We start from the raw sequence: 15,161 nt of genomic DNA, 5'->3' as shown, positions 1-15,161 counted from the left end.
AGGCACAACCCGGCATGCAGTAGGTGTGCAATATTTGCTGAGTGCACTTCTTGAAAGCCAGTGGTCTGAGCAGTCATTTCCATTTCCAGATCCATCTTACTGATGAAATTGAGGTCCTGAGAGGCGATGCGGCATGCCATCGGTTACCCCGGGTGGTTACTCAGTGATACTTATTGACCACCTACTATGTGCCAGGGGCTAGATATACAGCGATGACAAAACCCAGCCCGGTGGGGGACAGCCATGTTCAGACAGCCAGGGTAAGTGGAGTAGAAGAGGAAACCATTGCTCCTGGGAGAAGGCTTCACACGGTAGCCCTTGTGAACTTGACTGTGTGAAGGCTTGGAGGGACTTGGGGAGTGCGCAGGTAAGAGCTTTTCTGCCAAAGCATGGCAGGAAGGTCATTCCAGGCAGGGGTGATAGCAGGAGCAAAGGCCTGGGGGTATGAAGGTGCAAGGCTTGGGTGGGAACAACAGGAAGTCCCAGCCTCTGAATGCCAAGCTGAGGGAGGTGTGGGTGGGGAGGGGCAAGGTCGGGTTTGGGGAGGCCCTGCTGGGTGCTGTGTGAGCTGAATGCGGAGGGCAAGATGAGGCCCCGAGGCCTGCACCAGCCTGGCCCGTATTGCTCACAGGAGGGACGAGACAGATTTTGAGGGATGTTTCAGAGGGCAGAGGAGCAGGACTGGAAGCTTAAGGAGGGAGGGAGGGAGGGTCCTGGTTTCTGGTCCTTCCCTGGGTGGACGGTGGTGCCTGATACCTCCCCCAGCCTGGCTCCCAGAAACTCCCCAGCCTGGGAAGGCAGAAGGTGCAGTGGGGATGAGACAGGCACCGAGAGGGAGAGACGGCGAATCAGGGAGGTGTGGAAGCTGGAGACAGAGGACAGGGGCAGAGATGCGAAGGAAGCCTAAGGGAGGGGTGAGGGAGGGGAGGAATGGAGAGAAATCAGCACAGCTGGGGGGCATCCCTGCCCTCTACCTCTGTGGGTGTCTTTCTCCTTCTTCCTGGTTCTCCTGGCAGCTCCCTTCCTCCTTGGCTGTTTCTCTGTCTTCCCCTTTCTCTGACTGTCTCCATCTCTCTTCCTCTGTCCCCCTCCTCGCTCTCATTTCTCCTCTCTGTGACTCCCTGTCTCCTGGTGTGTCTGGCTCCCTTTCTGTCTGTTTGTCCTGCTCCCTGTCCTCAGGCTCTGTGTGCGTGTGCTCTCACACATGCACGTGCGCGTGTGCTCTCACGCCCTCTCCCTCTCTGCAGCTCCTGCTGCTTGGAGAAAGAATAATAGAGGAGGCAACTCTTCCTTTTATCCTCGACTGGACAAAGGCAGGCGCCCCAGCAGTCCAGCCTCAGGAAGTCGCCTTCAATGTCACCATCAAGGAGAGATGAGTGGGGGTTGTGCAGGTGGGAGCTGGCTCTGGGCCCGAGAGGCCGGCCCAGGGTGGCTTTGGCCCCTGCCCTACAACCTTCTGACCCCTGGTGGCTCAGGACGGGCATTTTAGGGAGCAGGCTGGCTTTGCCCAGGGGCAGGGGGGGGTGCTCCTCAGCCTCCCAGAGGCCCTGAAATTCCACCATCAGGGCTATAGTCCCTTTCAGGGTTTGATCTTTGTTAAAAGTGGAATCCACCCCCTCCCAGACCCCCAGGAAGGACCACAGAGCTAGTTCCCCAGCTGTGAGGCCTACTCTGTGCCTTCACCAACTCTGGCTTTTAGAGAATAATCCCCAGCCCTGCCCTCTGTTTGGCAGTAGTCCTAGGGCAGGGAAGGGGCAGGGGGTGGTAGCAAGAGCCATAATCAAATGTCTCCACCTAAAGAGCGCCTCCGAATCCTCAAGCCCAGCTCAGACATCTCCTCTTCTGGGATCACACCAGGCCGGGTCAGGGGTCCCCCACTCCCACCCAGTCTTGATGGGCTACCTCTCTGTTCTGCCCCTGCCAGGCTGGGAGCCGGGCAAAGAGTGGGGCACAGTGTTAAGTATCAGAGGTCTGCTAAAAGAATGAATGAACGAACGAACGAATGAATGAATGAATGAATGAATGAATATCACATAGGAGGATATGACAGGCCATCTTTGTCTCTTCAGCAGCTCCTTCTGAGTGTCCAACTGTGTGTCAGGCACAGTTCTAGGCCCTGGGGGTACAGCAGTACATAAAATGAAGCCCTTGCCCTCATGGAGCTTACACTGGAGTGGGTGAGTCAGAAAATACGTAAGATAAATACATGAAATACATAGGACGTCAGATGATGATCAATCAATCCAGAAAAATAAAGCAGGGGAGACTGATGGAGAATGAGGATGTTGGGTCATCTGAAGAGGAGCAGATCACCCTGGCTGCCCTGATAGAGAACATACCAGGAGCGGTGCTGTTCATCAGTCCCCACCCACCCTGGGGCCAAAGGACTGATGCTTTCTCAGCCCATTCCTTGGTCCCTGATGCAAAGTCTGGGCCCACCACCTCAGCTGACGGCCCAGACACTTGTCCATTCTGGGAGAGCAGAACCTGGGCTAAAACAGCCCAAGCTCTTGGCACCTCGCTCCTCCCCTGCTCTCCATCTCTCATCCTTCCTCTCCTGCACCGTCCCCGGGGCGCACACACTCACACACGCACTATTCCCTTGTGTATTCTTTCCAGGAATCCCCATGTTGAAGGCAGAGACACAGACCACGGTGAGGGTGTTAGACCCCCAGAGGAATGGAGGAGGCAAATCCACACCTCAGCAGAGTTCTGGGGAGGCTTCCTGCAGAGAGCAGCTTTCAAGATGTGTCTTGAAGGTGGGAGCGGACATCCACTAATTAAGATGGGGGAACACTCCCATTGGGGGGTATCCAGCCTCCAGTTCTGCCTGAACATCAGTATAAATTATAAATACACAGTTGGAGACGCAGCACCAGCCCCACTGAGGCAGGAAAGCATACACCTAACAGAGAGGCCTTGGGTCTGACCACCATGTCCTCACCAGCATCGACCTGCGCCTCTGCACACAATTCCCTTGCTCCCTGTCTCCCCCCCCCCCCCGCCCCCGCGAGGTGAGCAGGGTCATCACGCTCCTCTGGCAGATGCAGAAGCATGGCCCAGAGAGACCGAGAGACTGGCCCAAGGTCGCACAGCAGAAAGCGGCAGGGCCCAAGAGCCAAGCTTGGGTCCACTCTCTAGATAGCCTGCAGCTTGCAGCTGCCTTGCTAGCAGTCTCTAGGGGCCAGAGATCCCCCTGCCTGCCAAACCCCCGGAGGAAACTGAGGAAGGGGTTCTCCACTGCTTAACCCAGAGTATTTACTTCTGGGGCACAGAGCTGCCCTTCCCCCAAAAGAGAAGAAACACAGAGAGACACAGACACACAGTCCTCACATTCCCATGTATGCGCTCACACAGACACAAAATGACACATTCACACAGATTCACAAACACCACAGACACCTTCACACGTACACCCAAACAGATATCATTTTTGTTAAATACACCCTCACACCAAGACACAAATTCACACAGACACAGGCACACCCCCTCTCAAGTACATACAGACACATGCATGTTGTTATCGCTAGGTTCAAACAAACACAAGTGCAAGTTCAAAGACACCCTTTTCCCAAATGCACTCAGGGAGAGGGAAGGACACACTGAAGAGTGAGAGAGACAGAGGAAAAAGAAAGAGGAGAAGAATACAAATGGGGGCGGAAATCAAGGAAAAGAGGGAGAGCACACAAGGGGAAGGGCAGATCAGGGAGAAATGGAGTTTAGAGCATCCAGGAAAGACTTAGGGAGAAAGGTGGGAGGGGAGAGGGGAGAGGTGGGAAGAAGTGATAAGGAGATAAGGAGGCAGTAAGGGGATGGAGTGAGGAAGGGAGGGGAGAGGGGAGGGGGAGAAGGGCCGGGAGAGGGGGAGGGGAGGGGGAGAGGGGAGAGGGGAGAGAGCCTGTGATTGGAGCCTAACTTTAGCTGCAGCAGCACTGATGACTCACGCTTGGGGGGAGCATTGAGTCCGCTCCAGGTTTCTGTTTATATACCTCGATGAGCTAAATATACAGGCTAAGGGGTTCTTCTGTTCTAGTCCAGCAGCTCCTCTGCGTTTCTCCCTCCGCCCTCGCCTGCCCTCCCCAGCACACACACAAACACCATTGGAGCCCCCCCCTCCCTCTCCCAAGCCAGCCTGGTCCTGTCTGTGTTCTCCTGCAGCAGCCAGCACACATCCTGCATCCTGCCCTTGCCTACAGCTCTCCCCACCAGGGTAGTGGCTGCCAAGAGCTGACCATGGGGTTTGGCTCCAAGCTCAGAAATGACATGGTCCAAACAGCCCCTTTCTGAAGCCAGGAGGTCAGGTGGGAGGGGCGGGAACACTTGCCCAAGGTCACACAGTGTGCCAGTAGATGAGCCACACCAGATCCTCCTGTGACTGCCAGGCCAGAAACTCCCCCAGGAGTCAGGGGTGAGGGCCTGGGGTGGTGGGGCTGAGTGCCCAGGGACAGGCAGGCTGGGGGCTGGAGGAGAGTGGGGCAGGGAGGGAGGGAGAGCACACCCAAGACCTGCAGGGCAAGGAAGAAATGGAACCTGGTGTGTGCGCTGGGGGAGGACTGGGAACAGGGTGGTCAAGGCTTTGGGGAACAAAGGAGAGAGAGAGTTCCTTTGGAAAAATAATCTCTGGGCACGAAGGGAGCTACTCTGACAACATCAGCCCCCCAACCTAGCTCCCTGCACCCGACCTTCTGAGTCAGCATTCAAGGCCACCCACCCAGCCCCGTCAAAAGCCGGAAGAGTCACCTCCTACTGCGCCTGTCATGTGTCGCTGTCCGCGGTGCTGAACCTCCCATCTCCTCTCCCCCAGCCTGGATTGTGTCCACTCCCACCCAGACTTCTCCCAGCTGCCCTGTAGGGTTGGAGGGGGAGGTGATGGTGGACAGGAAGGGGAGAAGGGACTGTGAGAGAAGTGGCCCCCGCCAGAGGTTTTCAGGGAGGGAGAGCGATTTCTTCTTTGACATCATTCTCAAATAACCACAGTGACCAAGAACACTGGAAGCGAAGATGGCTGACAAAACGAGGAACCGAGGCGGAGTGAGATGTCTGCAAGTCTGGGCAAGTGTTGACACACACAAACGAATCCAGGCCAGAGGGCGGAAACTGGGCAGGCTGGGAGTCACATCCTCAGCAGAGTTGAACCAAAGCATTTCTAGTTTTCCTGTGTTTTCATTATCCGTCTTAGTGAAAAGGCTGTGAGTTTTCACACTGTCAGAACAAACGGCTGTGACTTCCGTTTCCCAAGGTGCCTGGACGTTTCATGGACTCCTCACAGCTACATCACATTTCTGACAATGTTGAAATTTTTGTTTTCCTCTGGGAACATGGAAGAGCTCTAACCCTCTCCCTCCCCATCACATGCCAGGCAAGGAGCCTAGTTCCCTGGCACACACCTGCCCCACCCCCAATGTTCCAGTTACACTTGCCCCATCCCAACACTGTCTCCTGCCTCTAAGCCTTTGCACATGCTCTTTCCCCCCACCTGGAGTGCCTTTCTTTCCCCCACTTTCTCCTTGTAGACCCAACTCCTCTGCCTCCCCACTGGATACTACAGGGCAGGAAGTATCACACTCATCGCAGTATCCCCAGCAGCTAGCTCCCCAGAGACTGTCATACCCATTTACTTTGTTCCCTTTCCTTCTATATGAGGGAGCTGAGCCTAAGAAATTTCTGGCTAAATACCCTAGGACTGGTGGGGAGGGCTGCACAATTACTCTGTGAGCAAGCAGTGTGGTGCAGGTCTTCAAAGGGAGAGGGCTCCAATTTCCTAGATAGAAACTTACTACCTAAAGCAGCCTTAAAGACAGTTTAATAAAATCTTCCCTTCCCATTTGGCTTCATTTTGCAGATGAGAACACTGAGGCTGAAAGAGGAAGAGGAACCCTGAGGCTGAAAGACGACCTCTGTGCTAGGTTGTCCAAAGAGACAGGGGACATCCTGAAGCTTACTGGGACTGTAGGGAACTCCTTCTGAGTCGGAACAAGGGGGAAGAGGCCAGCTCTCTCTCCTGGGCCTCCAGGCCCCGCCTTGGCCACACACACCCCTCAGGAGAGAATCTTTGGGCCCTGGCAGAAAGATGGCCCCGCCTCCCCTCCTCCATCACCCCACCTCCTAGAGGATCCCAGCCTTCAAATAATGAACAATTCCTAATTTAATTACATCTTTAATTCATTTGAGTCTCTGAGGAGATCTGAGCTGGAGTCTTGAGGAAATGTTCAGTAATTCCCAAGAGGGAGGGAGGATTTCCTTTCCTGTTTCAGAGAAAGAAGAAGGAGAAGCCAGGGTCCCATTTTCCTTTGGGACTATATGTGCCCCCTATTTTCCATGCAGAGAATCCTTCACACTTGGGCTTTAGGACAAGCAGTATGCTGGGCAGAGGTCAGGCAACTTCCCTAGAGGAAGCAAGGAGCAGAGGGGAAAGCCCCCTGCCCGGGTACTTTAAAAGACAGTCCTCATACACAGAGCCAGGGAGTTGGTTCTGGATTGCCATGTACTGGAGTATCATAATTATTGCGATCATCTCTTGAGGGTCTTTTCTTGTCAGACACTTTATCTGACTTAACTTTAAGCTCACAGTTTTACCTTCTGCATTTTGTGAAAGAGGAAATAAAGGTTCAAAGGAGAGGAAATGACTTGCTCAAGGCCACAACGTAGATAAGAGGGATGACCAGGACTCAATAGTGCTCTGTCTGGCTTAAAGCTCCTGCCCACAAGCCCCAACCCCATAGGGGTCTCTAACACACACACACACACACACACACACACACACACGCACACACACACACACATGCACGCATGCACACACACATACCTCTGACAAAGAACCCTAGGGGGTGTCTAATCCAAGAATGCTGACACGCCAGGGATGAAACTTCTGGAAATGTTTGGGAAATCTTCTGCATATGTGCAAATTTCCTCAACACATAATAATCATCGTACCAGTAGCAAACACAGAGTCTCTGTTATATGCTAGGTGCTCTTCTAAGCACTTTTACACATTAACTTGTTTCATTTTCCCAACAGCTCTAGACCCATTTTCCAGATGCAGAGACTAAGGCACTGAGAGACAAGTAACCTGGCCAAAGGTCATGCCGGGAGGAAGGAGTAGGTTCTCAAAATCCTGCAACGTAAGGCTTATAACCCTGAATCTAAAGATCAGGAAACATGGGGTGCCTGGGTGGCTCAGTCGGTTAAGTGTCCAATTTTGGCTCAGGTCGTGATCTCACGGTTCATGGGCTCGAGCCCCATGTTGGGCTCTATGCTGACAGCTCCGAGCCTGGAGCCTGCTTCAGATTCTCCGTCACCCTCTCTCTCTGCCCCTCCCCCACTCATAGTCTGTCTGTCTGTCTCTCTCTCTCAAAAATAAATATTAAAAAAATAATAATAATAAAGGTCAGGAAACAGGGTCGAAAAGAGTAGCCCCCCACCCAAAACACAGAGGAAATGACATGACTTGAACTCACAGCCAGGTCTGACCCCCAAGTCCCAGCCTCTCCACTGCACTATGTAAGTAGGGATCCCATTTTCCATATTTCTCAAATGGGTCTGACACCTGTGTCACAGATTAAGTGTGAGGACCAGATGCCAACTGGAAAAGCACTCTGTAAATGAACGGGCACCAAAATGATAGCTACATTCATAAAGCACTTAGAATGTGTTCAGTTAACCTTCACAGCAACATACAGGGTTGGCATTATCGTAAAGCACATATGATGAGGAAACTAAGGCACAGAGAGTTTAAGTAACTTGTCCAAGCTCACACAGCCCATACAGGGGGGAAGGGGGCCAGGATCTGAACCCAGGCAGTTGGCTCCAGAGTCATGCCCTTCACCACCACATTCTGCTCCCTCCCCCAAGGAGTACCAGGGAAGAGGTGGGAGGCAATGGAGCAAGCAGGCCTGGGGAGACACAGGAGGAGGTCATCTGGCAGAGAAGGGAGGGCAGAGTCAGAAAAAGGGGTGATCCTGGGACCAGACCTAGGGTGGAGTCACAGGCCAGCCCCCTACTCCCAGGACTGATGGGGTCCGTGAGCCTGTCTGTGCAGAAGCCGTGGGGCTCCAAGCACGCTATCGGTCTGTATGAGGAAGGAGGGTTGTTGCCAACCCAGGGGCAGGCAGAGGAGGCCCCATGTGGACTACCGGCTATGCAGGAAAAACTACCCTCCACTGTCTGCTCCCCAACTGGGCCTCCCAGCAACTCCTGCCGCTAGGACCTAGGACGCATCTGAAGGAGGTGAGCCTGGTGGCAGAGGGGAGGCGGTGTTGGGGAGGACTGAGAGCGTGGCCCTGGGGGTGGAGAGGTGGGAGAGTCTGAGAGTGATTTCGAAGTTTGAATCTACAGGACAGATGACTCCTCTCATGTAGGTTACAGGAAAAGGGGAGGATGGCACCCCAGTTTCCTGCTGGGGTGAGACAGAAGAAAGGGGAGAAGGAGCAGGTTTGGGGGAAGAGAGCAAGCTCCATTTGGGACAGGTGGAGGCTGAGAGGTCTGTAGGACATTCAAGAGTAGGAGGAAGTGCCCAGGAGGCCATGGAGAGCCTGGGGAGCTCTGAGCTCACAGGGAAGCTAGACAGCCTCGGATGGCTCAACCACGGCGAGTGGATTCACCAGTCAGTCCTCCTCGTGCCTGTTGCTCAGGAAAGGAGTTGAGTCCAGCTGCCAGGATGCATTAGGACATCTCCTGCTGGTGTCCACCCTGCCAGCGCCCCATCAAGGGAGGGGGGGCGCCGTTCTAGGACTCCTTCTTGGCGCGAGGCTGCCAAGGTCCACTGTCCTCAGACCAGGCTGTGCCTCCCTCTGGGCAATTCCGGGGATGTGAACTCGAGCACAGAATCTGGCAGACAACCCAGCTTCAGCGAGAACTTCTCACATCTGAGGGCTATCTTGCTAGGGAACACTCTTCCCACTAAAGAGCAAGCTCCCCGGGACAGGTTACAGCCAGACAACTGAGACGGAGCCTTTCAGTCCTTCTTCCTGTCCTGGTGTCTGTGGCCACCTTGAGTCGGCTCCCCCACATGCCCCTGCAGGCTTTCCGACCTCTCACACACACTGCCACCCTGCTGCTCCGCTTTGTGCCTCAAACCTCGCCCAGGCTGAATTCCCTGAAGATCTTTGGCACGGAGTGGGTGCTCAGTAATGACTATTTACCTAAACAAATGGTTTGAAATTCACTCATTCATTCAACAAACATCCGGCTCGTACCTGCTAAGTGGAGGAAACCATTGGAGGCTCTGCAGCTATAGGTGAGAACAGGGTATATAGAAGCCCTGTAGTCCCTACACTGTGATTAAGAAGACAAATAAGAATAAGAAGTAAAACATTGGGTAGCCAGAAAGTGCGAAGTGCTGTGGAGAAAAGCAGCAAGGAAGGAGGGGGAGGGGTGGTGGCTGTAACTTACATCTGTGGAGTGATTACTGCCCCAGGCCCAAGACTCCAGACCTAACCAGAGCATCGGCCCACAGAATCCCCACAACAATCCTTGAAGGTGGGTGCTGTTATGCTGTCCATTTTGCAGATGAGGAAACTGAGGCACAGGCAAGGGCAAGTCTCTGGCCTCTAGTCCCAGCTGGCTCTGAAGCAGACCATGTGGCCCCACAGGCGGAGCTGGAAGCCACCATGGTAACTGGGGTGGGGTGGGGGTTGTCCAGCCAAGCTGAAGGCCCAAGGCTCCCCATGCCGTCGGGCAGGACAGCATCACCGGGGCGTGACTGGTGCAGTCACACAGAGTCCCCCTCCAACCCTCCCGCACACAGAAAGGCTGCATTGCTTGGTTTACTGCTTGGCTGTTATTGTCTTAATAACTTCTGAACGAGAGGCCCCTCATTTTTATTTTGCACTGGGCTCCACGAAGATGTAGCCAGTCCTGCCCTCCTCCTTCCCCTCCTCTCTTCCTCCTGCCTGCCAGCCCTCATCACACCAACTCAGGGGTCACTGTTGGCCAGGCTTCCCACCAGACTCCCTGATGGTGGGGACAGAGGAATGCTTCTCTGTGTCTCTAAAGACCAGCACAGGGCAGGTACAGGGCAAAGACTCGGGGAGCACCGGCTGGGCTGGACCGGCTAGGGTGGGATGGACCAACCTGGCCCGTCTTGAGTACAGTCTCTAACTTTGCTTCCTCCTCTGACATCCTGCCATTCCCCTCTGACTGCATGCTGACTCCTGGTCCAGGGCTCCTCACCCAGATGTGGCCTCTCAGGACACACCAGTTAGGGGCTGAGATCCAGAGAAGTGACTACCACCTGCCCAGCCCCTGTCCCCCTGCACCCTCAACTCCACCTGTGTGGGCTGAACAGATTCGGACATTTTCATGCTTTCTCTGGGTTGGCAAAGGAGGCTTAAAAGGGGCTGACTGTCCTGGGCGGCCAGCAAGGACAGCAGAGGTGGGAAGAAAGCCCCAGCCTCTGACCCTTGCTTTTCTCTCTGCCCCCCCCCCACAAGTCATCTTGGGACCCTCAGGTTTCCTCCTCTGTGGTTGACGAAGCCCCAGGAACCTGGCCAAAGCCTCAGCACACCCACAGGCCTCAAGCTCGTGGCCTTGGAAGTAGAGGGGCCAAGGCCCAGGCCCCAAGGTCCTCTTCATTCTTTAAGCCTAGACCTCAGGGACCGACTGGGGTTTTCACGAGGGAGCAGACACAGGACCCTGAAGCCATGACAAAGCCTCCTCTTCCTGATTCTGCTTCCATGCCCGCCCCTTACAGACACAGGTCATCCCAGAGCCTCAGCTCAACCTCCTGGGAGGTCCTGGGGGAACTCTTAGGAGAGGAACCAAGAGGTGTATTCGTCAGGGTATCCTAGACCATGCTACCATAACAAATAGATCCTGCGCGATCTCAGAACTTTAACAGAACGATAGTTTATTGCTTATATGTGCCATAGTCCAACTGGATATTGCCCTGCCACCCACAGCACACTGTACCAAGGTGGTGGGAGCAAGAAAAATGAGCTGGAGACCGCAAGGGATGCCTTCGAGAGCCAAGCCAGGCCCAGAGTGGCGTCATCCCCTCCACCAACATTTCATCAGCCAGAACTGGCCCTGCCTAATTGCAAGAGAAGCCACGGCAGAAGCGGGGGAGATGATGTAAACACACGGCACTCTCCTGTCATGATCCGTAAGAGAATTAATGCACCTTCTCTGGCCTCTTCTGGGAGTTGAGCCGCCATGTTGTTCAACAACTGGCCCCGCCAAGATCATCCCCTTCAGCCCCACCTTTGTTCTTGCTGGGGCGGGTTATCCCCGCCCTCGTGCGAAGACCTCAAACTCAGTCATCAGACCCCTCACCACTCCCAGCCCTCCCCTCCTGGCACTTAGCATAAGGCCGCAATCACCCAGAGGGTTAGGGACTGAAAGGCTGTGCAGAACAACCCATGCTCGTTCTCTGTCTCTCTGTCATAATTGTTCATTTATAATTTATATTCCCAGCTATTTCTAAAGAGGATTTCTTAAAAAGTACAATAAGAGATCAGAAATAATTTAGGGAACGGAAAGGAGCTAAACGTACTAGAAAGTGAAAACCAACACTTATTACAGTTGAATAATATAGCAGCGTAAGACGATAACGTGACAAATAACATCGCAGCAAGGCAATAATCACACACTGCGATCTGAGCTTCTTAGCAGCAGAGGCAAAAAGAGAAACACCTTCCTCCTCCACACATTCGTCCTTCTTTTGCCAGCTCTCTTTTCCTTCCCTTCTTCATTGTCCCTTATTTTCAGATTCAGTCAGGGCAGAAAGACCCACACACACCCCTCACTGTTTAGGTATCCTGTCTCCCTTGCAAGAAAAGAACAGCATCAAGTCACATGGCTACAGGATTAGTATCGGGGCAGCATCAGCCTGAAGAACGGAGCCTGGACAGCACTTGAAGGTCACCCCACACCATCTTTGGGCTCCTTGTTCGCGGACGGAGCAGACGCTAGAACTCCAGGGCAGGGCACACCTAGAGCCACACGGGGAGGGGTCCAGTACCTTCATCAAGTACCCTGGAACTGCATCCGGAGGGCAGACCCCTTTCCCTGATGTCCTCCTACACAGTAATTTACTCAATCCCCAGGATTCACCCTGCAAGAGAAGCCTATAATGGTATACCCAATTCACAGATGGGGAAACTGAGGCCAAGAAAGGGAAATGATTCATGCAGTTACCCAGCTCCTCTACCATGAAGACCTAGCCTCAGCATAGGAGACCCTCAAGCTGTGCGTGAGATGCTGAGTTTGAGAGGGAGAGGAGGGGGGCCTCCGGGCAGGTACCAGCTAGGTCAGGAAGGATCTGGAGATGGAGACCAGTTCCCCTCCCCACCCCCAGTCTCCAGTTGCCATGACAACAGGGCTTCCAATCCTGTGTTTCCTAGAAATCTGCATTTTAATGGAGATGTAATTAGAATTAAAAAGCTGAGGCTGGAAAGGACCAAACCCTCCCCATTCCCTGGGGAGCCAGAAACCACCCCTCAAGCCCTGCCCCGACACTCCCTCCCACTATTTACCCACTGTGCACAGGGGGACCCTAAGCCCCGCCCCCCAGCAGAGCAGGACTTACTCAAGGTCTCACGGTACAGCCAAGTCCCATGAGTCTGGGCTCCATTCATTCTGCCTCTGGGACTCCTCACCATCTGACTCTCTCTCTGCTAGGGAGTTCTCAGGGTATAAGTTGGCCAGGGGAGGGGTGTCGGCTTGGTGAGAGCCACCCAAGTCCTCCCCTGAGTCTTCCAAGCTCATCCCTTCCTCTCCCTGTAACTTTGTTTTTTCCCTTTTAATGTTTTATTATTTATTTTTGAGAGAGAGAGAGTGCGAGCGGGGGAGGGACAGAGGGAGAGGGAGACACAGAATCCGCAGCAGGCTCCAGGCTCTGAGGTGTCAGCACAGAGCTCGACGCGTGGGCTCGAACCCACAAACCGCGAGGTCGTGACCTGAGCCAAAGTCAGACGCTTAACCGGCTGAGCCACCCAGGCGCCCCTCTACTAAGTTCTTAAAATCAGTCGTGTCAAAAATTTCATATTTTCAAATCACTGAAAAGAATCCACTCTGCCTCTGCCTGGACCCCGGGATGGGGCTGCTGTCCCTGAGGCCTGTATCCGGGCCACCACCCTGAACCCTGAAAACCTTGGGGTCATAAACACAGGCCCTCAAGGGGCATTTGCTAAGAGTGTAAAACGAATGTGTGAACATCACCCAGCCCCTCACCAGGAACCACCTCCTCCCTGTCTGCACACCGCCAGGCTGCTAGGTTCAACAGACCTGTGAGGGAGGTAGCATCAGTCCCCCTAAAAAACCCCACGAAGCTCAGAGAAGTGACGTTCAGAGAAGTGACGTGGCCTCCTCAGGCCACACACTGGTAAGTGACAAAGGTTGCATTTGAACTCAGACCTGCAGGCTCCGGGCTCTTGAGCATCACTCTGTGTAGCTTCAAACCTCCCCTTGTGCTGATCACAAGAGCACAGAGGTCGGGTGGCTACATACATGTGCAGGCCCTACACACAGATGTGGGCACAGGTCCCACAAGCACCCTGCTGGCACCTAGGGCCATCATTTATTTACAAACATATGGCACTTACTCTGTGCCCAGTTTTCCTTCCTAAGCTCTTTGCACTCAGTCCTCACTGCAACCGTACTTACAAGGTAGGGACCCTTATTATATTCAATTCACAGATGACGAAACCGAAGCACAGAGAGGTTAAGCGACTTACACAAGGTCACACAGCTAGTGAGTGGGAAAGCCAGAATTTGAATCTGCACAGCCTGGCTCCCAAACTCAAGCTCCCTCCAGACCTTGGGACCCAGGAACCGGGAAGCTCTGAAGCCCTCCCCACTCTCAGCCCTGGGAGGCGGGCTGGACAATACTTCTCAAAGCCCAATCCACAGAGGAAGCAACAGGCCCAGAGAAGGAAGGTAGCTTGCTTGGAGGCACACAGTCGTGTGAGTCCAGTCTGTGGAACCTGGAGCATCTGTGTCTGCCTCCGACCCCTGGGGACGCCCCTCCCCCAAGCTCTGCCCTTGATCTGGGAAACTGAAGAGGAGTGACTGCCTGATGACAGCGTGGTCAGGAGGGAATGAGACAAAGCTATCACCTTTTAGAAAAGAAAGCCCGAGAGACTCTGAGAGGGACAGAGGAGACCAGAGGCTGAAAGCAGCCCCCTCACACATCAACCGAAAACCAGACAGGGCAGAAATGGATTCTCTCTGGAGCTCTCAGGTAAACACACTTCAAAGCCACCGAGGGCAGGAGTCGGGAGGCAGAGGTGAGAGGAGGGACAGCAATAACTCTGGGCAGGCAGCACAGAGAAGGGAGGGCTGGAATCACAGAGACTGGCAATCACCACTCGGAAAAGGCAATTGGAAATTCCATTTGGGTTTTCAATTTGAAGGTGGAGAGAGGCCAGGAGCTTGGGGGCTGGGGGGGGGGGGGGGGGGTGACAGAGAAAGAGATGGAAAGAGAGAGGACTTTGAGACAGAGAGGGCGGGGGCACAGAGAGAAAGACGAGAACCAGAGACCAGGGCAAGGAGACAGAGACACATAGAGCCTGAAGGAAGATGGAAAGAAAGAAGCAAAAGCAAAGCCCAAGATGCCAGGGGCCCCCCAACACACACACTCAAACTTGCACACACTCACACTCCTACATACTCACACACACTCTTCCTCAGCATTCAGAGACCTGGGTTCTAGTCCTGCTTCTGCTCTTGAAATGCTGTGTGACCTTGCAGAACACCTTACCTCCCTCTGAGCGTTTGGTCCCCCTGAGGCCTGGTGGGGTTAAGCTGGTTCCAGGAAGGCGAGGAAGGAGACAGGGTCGGGCACGGGAAGGCAGCAACCTCCTGGGCACCTCCTTCCCGCCCAGAATGGGAGTGCATGTCTGTAATATCCCCTGCAAACAGTGGCTGGGTGCTGACCTCCAGTCCCAGCTCTGGGTGTTTTACCTGTATTAATTTACCAGTTCCTCCTCACTCCCACCATATTAGGGGCTAAACCCCATTTAACAGATGAGGAAACTGAGGCACTCTCCTTTAAGGGACTACCTAGGGTGACTGCAGCCTTCCTAACAGTGAGAGCCCACCTGCTGCCATTTACACACCCCTTTTCGGAGCTAGGTCTCATCCTCCCCAACCCCCCCAACCCCTCCCCGTCCCCCAACGGGGGGGGGGGGGGGGGGATGGTGGCCCGGCCCAACCTGACCGCG

General features: G+C 54.2%; 1 protein-coding gene across 1 annotated transcript in view; it reads right to left on the bottom strand.

Moving 5' to 3' along the window:
• Positions 1 to 15,161, bottom strand: part of CACNA1I (calcium voltage-gated channel subunit alpha1 I) — a 135,738-nt gene that overhangs the window by 119,567 nt on the left and 1,010 nt on the right. The window lies entirely within an intron of this gene.

Source organism: Panthera leo, chromosome B4, assembly GCF_018350215.1.
Source record: "Panthera leo isolate Ple1 chromosome B4, P.leo_Ple1_pat1.1, whole genome shotgun sequence".
Classification (NCBI taxonomy): domain Eukaryota; kingdom Metazoa; phylum Chordata; class Mammalia; order Carnivora; family Felidae; genus Panthera; species Panthera leo.
This window is presented reverse-complemented; position numbering and strand designations above follow the sequence as displayed.